Source organism: Arachis hypogaea, chromosome 10 (assembly GCF_003086295.3).
Source record: "Arachis hypogaea cultivar Tifrunner chromosome 10, arahy.Tifrunner.gnm2.J5K5, whole genome shotgun sequence".
Lineage (NCBI taxonomy): Eukaryota > Viridiplantae > Streptophyta > Magnoliopsida > Fabales > Fabaceae > Arachis > Arachis hypogaea.
This window is the reverse complement of record NC_092045.1, coordinates 43,139,966-43,150,826: the sequence shown is the minus strand read 5'-3', so window position 1 is coordinate 43,150,826 and position 10,861 is coordinate 43,139,966. Positions and strand designations below refer to the sequence as shown.

Sequence of the window (10,861 nt, the reverse complement as noted above, 5' to 3'; positions counted from 1 at the left end):
CAGAAATCTTCAAAGAAGAAGAACCCATGGCAGTCGAAAACAACAACAATGCCAACAATGCAAGGAAGGTGCTGGGTGACTTTACTGCACCTACTCCCAACTTCTATGGGAGAAGCATCTCTATCCCTGCCATTGGAGCAAACAACTTTGAGTTTAAGCCTCAATTGGTTTCTCTAATGCAACAGAATTGCAAGTTCTATGGACTTCCATTGGAAGATCCTCATCAGTTTTTAGCTGAGTTCTTGCAAATCTGTGACATTGTCAAGACTAATGGGGTTGACTCTGAGGTCTACAGACATATGCTATTCCCATTTGCTGTAAGACACAGAGCTAGGACATGGTTGGACTCACAACCTAAAGAAAGCTTGAACTCTTGGGAAAAGCTAGTCCATGCCTTCTTGGCAAAGTTCTTTCCACCTCAAAAATTGAGTAAGCTTAGAGTGGAAGTCCAAACCTTCAGACAGAAGGAAGGTGAATCCCTCTATGAAGCTTGGGAAAGATACAAACAATTAATCAGAAAGTGTCCTTCTAACATGCTTTCAGAATGGAGCGTCATAGGTATTTTCTATGATGGTCTGTCTGAACTGTCCAAGATGTCATTGGATAGCTCTGCTAGAGGATCTCTTTATCTGAAGAAGACGCCTGCAGAAGCTCAAGAACTGATTGAAATGGTTGCAAATAACCAATTCATGTACACTTCTGAAAGGAATCCTGTGAACAATGGGACAAATCAGAAGAAAGGAGTTCTTGAGATTGATACTCTGAATGCCATATTGGCTCAGAACAAAATATTGACTCAGCAGATCAATATGATTTCTCAAAGTCTGTCTGGAATGCAAGCTGCACCAGGCAGTACTAAGGACGCTTCATCTGAAGAAGAAGCTTATGATCCTGAGAACCCTTCAATGGAAGAGGTGAATTACATGGGAGAACCCTATGGAAACACCTATAATCCTTCATGGAGAAATCATCCAAATCTCTCATGGAAGGATCAATAGAGACCTCAACAAGGTTTCAACAACAATAATGGTGGAAGAAACGGGTTTAGCAATAGCAAGCCTTTCCATCATCTTCTCAGCAACAGACAGAGAATTCTAAGCAGAGCCACTCTGACTTAGCAACCATGGTCTCTGATCTAATCAAAACCACCCAGAGTTTCATAATTGAAACAAGGTCCTCCATTAGGAATTTGGAGGCACAAGTGGGTCAGCTGAGTAAGAAAATTACTGAACTCCCTCCTAGTACTCTTCCAAGCAATACAAAAGAAAATCCAAAAGGAGAGTGCAAGGCCATCAACATGGCCGAATTTGGAGAGGAGGGAGAGGCAGTGAACGCCACTGAGGAAGACCTCAATGGACGTCCACTGGCCTCCAATGAGTTCCCTAATGAGGAACCATGGGAATCTGAGGCTCATAATAAGACCATAGAGATTCCATTGGACTTACTTCTACCATTCATGAGCTTTGATGAGTATTCTTCCTCTAAAGAGGATGAGTATGTCACTGAAGAGCAAGTTGCTAAATACCTTGGAGCAATCATGAAGCTAAATGACAAGTTATTTGGTAATGAGACTTGGGAGGATGAACCCCCTTTGCTCACCAAAGAACTGGATGACTTGTCTAGGCAGAAATTACCTCAAAAGAGACAAGATCCTGGGAAGTTCTCAATACCTTATGCCATAGGCACCATGACCTTCAAGAAGGCTCTGTGTGACCTAGGGTCAAGCATAAATCTCATGCCCCTTTCTATAATAGAGAAGCTAGGGATCTTTGAGGTGCAAGCTGCAAAAATCTCACTAGAGATGGCAGACAATTCAAGAAAACAAGCTTATGGACTTGTAGAGGATGTTCTGGTAAAAGTTGAAGACCATTACATCTCTGCTGATTTCATAGTCCTAGAGACTGGGAAGTGCATGGATGAATCCATCATCCTTGGCAGACCCTTCCTAGCCACAGCAAAGGCTGTGATTGATGTTGACAGAGGAGAATGGATCATTCAAGTGAATGAAGAACCCCTTGTGTTTAAGGCTCAAGGATATCCCTCTGTCACCATGGAGAAGAAGCATGAAGTGCTTCTCTCAAAACAGAGTCAAACAGAGCCCCCACAGTTAAACTCTAAGTTTGGTGTTGGGAGGTCACAACCAACTTCTAAGTTTGGTGTTGAACCCCCACATTCAAACTCTATGTTTGGTGTTGGGAGGTTCCAATATTGCTCTGAGCATCTGTGAGGCTCCATGAGAGCCCACTGTCAAGCTATTGACATTAAAGAAGCGCTTGTTGGGAGGCAACCCAATGTTATATTTAATCTATTTTACTTTGTTATTTTATGTTTTATGTAGGTTGATGATCATGGGAAGTCACAAAATCAATTGAAAAAGCAAAAACAGAATGAAAAACAGAAAGAAAAATAGCACACCCTGGAGGAGAACTTGCTGGCGTTTAAACGCCAGTGAAGCTAGCAAATGGGCGTTTAACGCCCAGTCTGGCACCATTCTAGGCGTTTAACGCCAGAAAGGGGCACCAGACTTGCGTTAAACGCCAAGAAAGGGCAAGAAGTTGGCGTTAAACGCCAAAAATGGGCACCAGCCCGGCGTTTAATGCCAGAATTGGCATAAAGAGCATTTTTGCTCGCCACTTGGTGCAGGGATGAATTTTCCTTGACACCTCAGGATCTGTGGACCCCACAGGATCCCCGCCTACCCCACCACTCTCTCTCTTCTTCACCCATTCACCAATCACCTCAACACCTTTTCCCCAAAAACCCTTCACCTATCAAATCCCATCTTTCTCTTCACCACTCACATCCTTCCTTCATAAAACCCCACCTACCTCACCATTCAAATTCAAACCACTTTCCCTCCCAAACCCACCCTTCCATAACCGAACCCTACCCTTCTCTCCACCCCTATATAAACCCATCTTCACTTCTACATTTTCACACAACCTAAACAATACTTCTCCCCTTTTGGCCAAACCACAAAGCCATCTCCATCTCCTTCATTTCTTCTTCTTCTACTATCTTCTTTCTTTTTTTGCTCGAGGACGAGCAAACCTCTTAAGTTTGGTGTGGTGAAAGCATTGCTTTTTGTTTTTCCATAACCATTTATGGCATCCAAGGCCGGAGAAACCTCTAGAAAGAGGAAAGGGAAGGCAAAAGCTTCCGCCTCCGAGTCATGGGAGATGGAGAGATTCATCTCAAGGGTGCATCAAGACCACTTCTATGAAGTTGTGGCCTTGAAGAAAGTGATCCCCGAGGTTCCTTTTAAACTCAAAAAGAGTGAATATCCGGAGATCCGACATGAGAACCGAAGAAGAGGTTGGGAAGTTCTTACCAACCCCATTCAACAAGTCAGAATCTTAATGGTTCAAGAGTTCTATGCCAATGGATGGATCACCAAGAACCATGATCAAAGTGTGAACCCGGACCCAAAGAATTGGCTTACAATGGTTCGGGGGAAATACTTGGATTTTAGTCCGAAAAATGTAAGGTTGGCATTCAACTTGCCCATGATGCAAGGAGATGAACACCCTTACACTAGAAGGGTCAATTTTGATCAAAGGTTGGACCAAGTCCTCACAGTCATTTGTGAAGAGGGTGTCCAATGGAAGAGAGATTCAAGAGGAAAGCCGGTTCAATTGAGAAGGCATGACCTCAAGCCCGTAGCTAGGGGATGGTTGGAGTTTATCCAACGCTCAATCATTCCCACTAGCAACCGGTCTGAAGTTACTCTATACCGGGCCATCATGATTCATAGTATCATGATCGGAGAAGAAGTAGAAGTTCATGAGGTTATAGCCCAAGAACTTTATAAGGTGGCAGACAAGTCCTCTACCTTGGCAAGGTTAGCCTTTCCCCATCTCATTTGTCATCTCTGTTATTCAGTTGGAATTGACATAGAGAGAGACATCCCCATTGATGAGGACAAGCTCATCACTAAGAAAAGGATGGAGCAAACAAGAGACTCCTCTCATCATGAAATCCCTGAGACGCCTCAAGGGATGCACTTTCCTCCACAAAACTATTGGGAGCAAATCAATATCTCCCTAGGAGAATTGAGTTCCAACATGGGACAACTAAGGGTGGAGCACCAAGAACATTCCATCCTCCTCCATGAAATTAGAGAAGATCAAAGAATCATGAGAGAGGAGCAACAAAGACAAAGAAGAGACATTGAGGAGCTCAAGCACTCCATAAGATCTTCAAGAGGAAGAGCAAGCCGCCATCACTAAGGTGGACCCGTTCTTTAATTTCCTTGTTCTCTATTTTCCTGTTTTTCGAATTTTAATGCTTATGTTTATCTATCTTTGTGTCTTGTGATCATTAGTGTCTTAGTGTCTATGCCTTAAAGTTATGAATGTCCTATGAATCCATCACCTTTCTTAAATGAAAAATGTTCTTAATTGAAAAAGAGAAGAATTGCATGAATTTTAAATTTTATAACAGATTAATTATATTGATGTGGTGGCAATACTTTTGTTTTCTGAATGTATGCTTGAACAGTGCATATGTCTTTTGAATTTGTTGTTCATGAATGTTGGCTCTTGAAAGAATGATGAAAAAGGAGACATGTTACTGAGGATCTGAAAAATCATAAAAATGATTCTTGAAGCAAGAAAAAGCAATGAATACAAAAAAAACGAAAAAAAAGAGAGAAAAAGAAAAAAAATAAAGTTGTGATCCAAGGCAAAAAGAGTGTGCTTAAGAACCCTGGACACCTTTAATTGGGGACTCTAGCAAAGCTGGGTCACAATCTGAAAAGGTCCACCCAATTATGTGTCTGTGGCATGTATGTATCCGGTGGTAATACTGGAAGACAAAGTGCTTTGGGCCACGGCCAAGACTCATAAAGTAGTTGTGTTCAGGAATCATCATACTTAACTAGGAGAATCAATAACACTATCTGGATTCTGAGTTCCTATAGAAGCCAATCATTCTGAATTTCAAAGGATAGAGTGAGATGCCAAAACTATTCAGAGGCAAAAAGCTAAAAGCCCCGCTCATCTAATTAATACTGATCTTCATAGATGTTTTTAGAATTAATTGCATATTCTCTTCTCTTTATCTTATTTGATATTCAGTTGCTTGGGGACAAGCAACAATTTAAGTTTGGTGTTGTGATGAACGGATAATTTATACGCTTTTTGGCATTGTTTTTAGTATATTTTAGTTAGTTTTTAGTATATTTCTATTATTTTTAGTTAAAATTCACTTTTCTGGACTTTACTATGAGTTTGTGTATTTTTCTGTGATTTCAGGTATTTTCTGGCTGAAATTGAGGGACCTGAGCAAAAATCTGATTCAGAGACTAAAAAGGATTGCAGATGCTGTTAGATTCTGACCTCCCTGCACTCGAAGTAGATTTTCTAGAGCTACAGAAGCCCAATTGGCGCGCTCTCAACGGAATTGGAAAGTAGACATCCTGGGCTTTCCAGAAATATATAATAGTCCATACTTTGCCCAAGATTTAATGGCCCAAACAGGCGTTCGAAATCAGCACAAAACTGCCCGGCGGTAAACGCCGGAACTGGCACAAGAATGGGAGTTAAACGCCCAAACTGGCACAAAAGTGGATTTTTATGTAATTTACTCATCTTTGTAAACCCTAGGCTACTAGTTCTCTACAAATAAGACCTTTTGCTATTGTATTTTCATCTTGGTTCTTCTGGTTCCCTCTCCGGGACCGAAACCAATGATCACTTTTGTTCTTATGTATTTTCAACGGTGGAGTTTCTACACACCATAGATTAAGGTGTCGAGCTTTGCTGTACCTCGAGTATTAATGCAATTACTATTTTTCTTCTATTCAATTCAGCTTGTTCTTGTTCTAAGGTATTCATTTGCACCCAAGAACATGATGAATGTGATGATTATGTGACACTCATCATCATTCTCACTTATGAACGAGTGTCTGACAACCACTTCTGTTCTACAAGCAAACAAGGCTTGAATGTTTATCTCTTGGATCCCTTGATCGGAATCTTCGTGGTATAAGCTAGAATTGATGGCGGCATTCAAGAGAATCCGGAAGGTCTAAACCTTGTCTGTGGTATTCTGAGTAGGATTCAATGATTGAATGACTGTGACGAACTTCAAACTCCTGAAGGCTAGGCGTTAGTGACAGACGCAAAAGAATCATTGGATTCTATTCCAATCTGATTGAGAACCGATAGATGATTAGCCGTGCTGTGACAGGGTGCGTTGAACATTTTCACTGAGAGGATGGGAGGTAGCCACTGACAACGGTGAAACCCTACATACAGCTTGCCATGGAAAGGAGTAAGAAGAATTGAATGAAGACAGTAGGAAAGCAGAGAGACGGAAGGGACAAAGCATCTCCATTCGCTTATCTGAAATTCTCACCAATGAATTACATAAGTATCTCTATCTTTATACTTTATTCGTATATCATCCATAACCATTTGAATCTGCCTGACTAAGATTTACAAGGTGACCATAGCTTGCTTCATACCAACAATCTCCATGGGATCGACCCTTACTCGCGTAAGGTTTATTACTTGGACGACCCAGTACACTTGCTGGTTAGTTGTGCGAAGTTGTGATAAATAGTTGAGATTGCAATTGAGCGTACCATGTTGATGGCACCATTGATGATCACAATTTCGTTCACCAACGCGCACGCGTAGGTTCCTAGTTTTATCAATGTACACGGACGTGCAGGGTGCGCGCCCGCGTCGATTCGAAAAAAAAGATAACCATAGTGTGCGAAGAACACTGCGCAGCAGCGCACATTTCTTCTCCTCCCCCTTTCACCATCTCCGCCTCATCTCTCCTTTCCACAGCCTCTGCTCCGCCGGCCACCACCACCACACGGCCAGCCCCTCTCTCTCTGACCATCAGCACCAACCCCTCTTCGCTTTCTCTCTCTCTTACTTACCCACTCCGCCCCTATCTCTCACTCCCTCGTCTCTCCCGAGCACCACCGCCGTCGCTCCGCCATAACCGCCACCATCCACGGCGGCGCGGTTCTATGATTCTATTGCTCCAGTTCCAATCCCAATTTCCTTTTCCATTTTTAGTTCTTCTCTGCCCCCAGGTTACTCGCCTCAACTCTGTTTCCTTTAATTTTCTCTCATGATTAATTTTAGTAAATTAGAATGTAGTTTCTACATGCTAGGTTAGATAGATATATCTGCTGTTAGGTAGCTAGGTCTGGATAGAGGATTCTAGGCCTGATAAGTGCTCCGTTCGTGTTCATTCTCTGTTTGATTACTTGTCTGATGAGTGCTAATTTTGATTTGCTCTATATTCAATTTTTACTACCTGGATGCTATCTCATGGCTATTGTGATTAATTGATGTTGTAATCATACTATTTATGCTATGTTGCTATCCTGGAACGTTCAAATTACTGCCGGAATCCTACCCGAATTTCCGAAAACCCCTATTTAGCAATGGTGCACGAAGTTTTTGTAATTCGCACAACTAACCAGCAAGTGCACTGGGTCGTCCAAGTAATACCTTACGTGAGTAAGGGTCGATCCCACGGAGATTATTGGTTTGAAGCAATCAATGTTTATTTTATTAATCTTAGTCAGGAGGCAAATAAGATTATTTGGATTTAATTGTAAGAAGTCAAAGTATTTAAAATTAGTAGAAAAATAAAAGAGAATCAAATCGTTACTTGGTGTGCAGTAATGAGAAATATGTTGAAGTTTCGGAGATGCTTTGTCCTTTGAATTTCTACTTTTCCTTGAAGTCCTCTTCCCACACGCATGGTTCCTTCCATGGCAAGCTCTATGTAGGGTGTCACCGTTGTCAATGGCTACCTCCCATCCTTTCAGTGAAAACGTTCCTATGCTCTGTCACAGCACGGCTAATCATCTGTCGGTTCTCAATCAGGTTGGAATAGAATCCATTGATTCTTTTGCGTCTGTCACTAACGCCCAGCCTTCATGAGTTTGAAGCTCGTTACAGCCATTCAATCCCAGAATCCTACTCAGAATACCACAGACAAGGTTTAGACTTTCCGGATCCTCATGAATGCCGCCATCAATCCGGCTTATACCACAAAGATTCTGATTAAGGAATCTAAGAGATACTCATTCAATCTGATGTAGAACGGAGGTGGTTGTCAGGCACACGTTCATGGATTGAGGAAGGTGATGAGTGTCACGGATCATCACCTTCTCCATAATTAAGCGCGAATGAACATCTTAGATAAGAACAAGCGTGTTTGAATGGAAAACAAAGGAATTGTATTAAATCATCGAGACGCCGCAGAGCTCCTCACCCCCAACAATGGAGTTTAGAGACTCATGCCGTCAAAAAGTATGTAATTCAGATCTGAAAATGTCATGAGGTACAAGATAAGTCTCTAAAAGTTGTTTAAATAGTAAACTAGTAACCTAGGTTTACAGAATATGAGTAAACTAAGATAATTGGTGCAGAAATCCACTTCTGGGGCCCACTTGGTGTGTGCTGGGGCTGAGACTAAAGCTATCCACGAGTAGGGGCCTTTCTTGGAGTTAAACTCCAAGTTATGACGTGTTTTGGGCGTTCAACTCCGGATCATGACGTTTTTCTGGCGTTTAACTCCAGACAGCAGCATGTACTTGGCGTTCAACGCCAAGTTACGTCGTCTATCTTCGCCAAAGTTTGGACTATTATATATTGCTGGAAAGCCCTGGATGTCGACGTTCCAACGCCGTTGAGAGCGCGCCAATTGGACTCCTGTAGCTCCAAAAAATCCATTCCGAGTGCAGGGAGGTCAGGATCCAACAGCATCAGCAGTCCTTTTTCAGCCTAACTCAGATTTTTGCTCAACTCCCTGAATTTCAGCCAGAAATTACCTGAAAGCACAGAAAAACACACAAACTCATAGTAAAGTCCAGAAATATGATTTTTGCCTAAAAACTAATAATATTCTACTAAAAACTAATTAAAACATGCTAAAATCTACATGAAATTACCCCCAAAAAGCGTATAAAATATCCGCTCATCACAACACCAAACTTAAACTGTTGCTTGTCCTCAAGCAACTAGATAAATAAAATAGGTTTTAACAGAAATTAAGAAGTAATAATATTCTAGAGTTTTAAATGAAGCTCAGATTCTTATTAGATGAGCGGGACTTGTAGCTTTTTGTTTCTGAACAGTTTTGGCATCTCCCTTTATCCTTTGAATTTCAGAATGATTGGCATCCATAGGAACTCAGAATTCAGATAGTATTATTGATTCTCCTAGTGTAGTATGTTGATTCTTGAACACAGTTATTTTATGAGTCTTGGCCGTGGCCCTAAGCACTTTGTTTTCCAGTATTATCACCAGATACATAAATGCCACAGACACATGACTAGGTGAACCTTTTCAGATTGTGACTTAGCTTTGCTAGAGTCCCCAGTCAGAGGTGTCCAGAGCTCTTGAGCACACTCTTTTTGCCTTGGATCACGACTTTAACCACTCAGTCTCAAGTTTGTAACTTGGACCTGCATGCCACAAGCACATGGTTAGGGACAGCTTGGTTTAGCCGCTTAGGCCTGGAACTATTTCCTTGGGCCCTCCTATCCACTGATGCTCAAAGCCTTGGATCCTTTTTACCCTTGCCTTTTGGTTTTAAGGGCTATTGGCTTTTTCTACTGCTCTTTTTTTTTTTGAATGGACTGCTTTTTCTTGCTTCAAGAATCAATTTCATGATTTTTCAGATCATCAATAATATTTTTCGTGTTCCTCATTCTTTCAGGAACCAATATTCATCAAATTCAAAGTACAAGTTATGCACTGTTCAAGCATTCATTCAGAGAACAAAAAGTATTGCCACCACACATAATTAATTATGATTTTTATTATTAAGAACTCGAAAAATATAGATTACTTCTTTATTCTAAAAAAAATCTACTACTTTATTCATGCCTGATGATGATGAGAAAAGTAAATTATAGCTTAATTGGAAATAAAATCAAAATAGATATACTAATTAATACTACTACTACCACTATATATCTCCTAAGGTAAATTTCCATAATAACACTGTTCATACCCTGACCGGGGTCCTCCAACTCGGCAAATTCGTAAGAGGTCCGACCTTGTCCTAAAGCTCACACCTAAAGGTCGGACCTCGGACAAAGAGCAAGGAAGGCCCATCAAAAGGAACGCAGCCCAAACCTAAAGGCCGAAAAGGCCTAGAAAAGGCGGTTCCACAAAGATAGAGATAAAACTCCCAAAGATAAGATAAGATAAGAATATCTTATCCAGGGAAGATCACGGCCAACTACTATAAATACACTGGAGCACCCAGGTATGGCATTCATTCCACATCTACACATATCTGCTTGGACCCATGCTAACTTAAGCATCGGAGTGTCATTGCAGGTACAACCACCAACCATTCCGCATATCAAGCTCGGGTCACCGAACCCCCACCTCGGGCCTCTCCAGACGACCGAGCTGCACGTTTCAGGTAAACCCTCGGAACATTGGTGCCGTTGCCGGGGACCTGGAAGTCATCCCTCTACCATGGCGGACGACCCTCTCAACAATGACCACGCTGCATCTGAACAAGAGGACGAAATTGACACCGGAGAACGACCGGACAGCCCTCTATCACCACGCACTCCAGGAGGAAACAAACAGAATCACCCAAAAACATCACTCCCAAACAAAGATCCACAAAATTCCGAAAAAGAGAAGAGCTCGGAAATTCTAGAAGCAGTCCGAGCACAACAAGACCGACTAAAACAACTCGAAGAGGACATAAAAAAGCAGAAAGAAACTGAACAAGATCTGAAAAGGGAAGCTCGAAAGCGCAGAGAATTAGAAGAAAAACTGCGGAAAATAGAGGCCAACCTGAAAGACCGGACAGAACGCGGCACCACCACCGAGGGCAACCACGATCCCTTCACGCA

At 41.8% G+C, this 10,861-nt stretch overlaps 1 non-coding gene across 1 annotated transcript; it reads right to left on the bottom strand.

Moving 5' to 3' along the window:
- Window positions 1-431: 431 nt before the first annotated feature.
- On the bottom strand, window positions 432-539 carry LOC112719361 (small nucleolar RNA R71). Its single transcript, XR_003161665.1, has one exon. It is a non-coding gene; the product is annotated as a small nucleolar RNA R71 (small nucleolar RNA).
- Window positions 540-10,861: the final 10,322 nt, after the last annotated feature.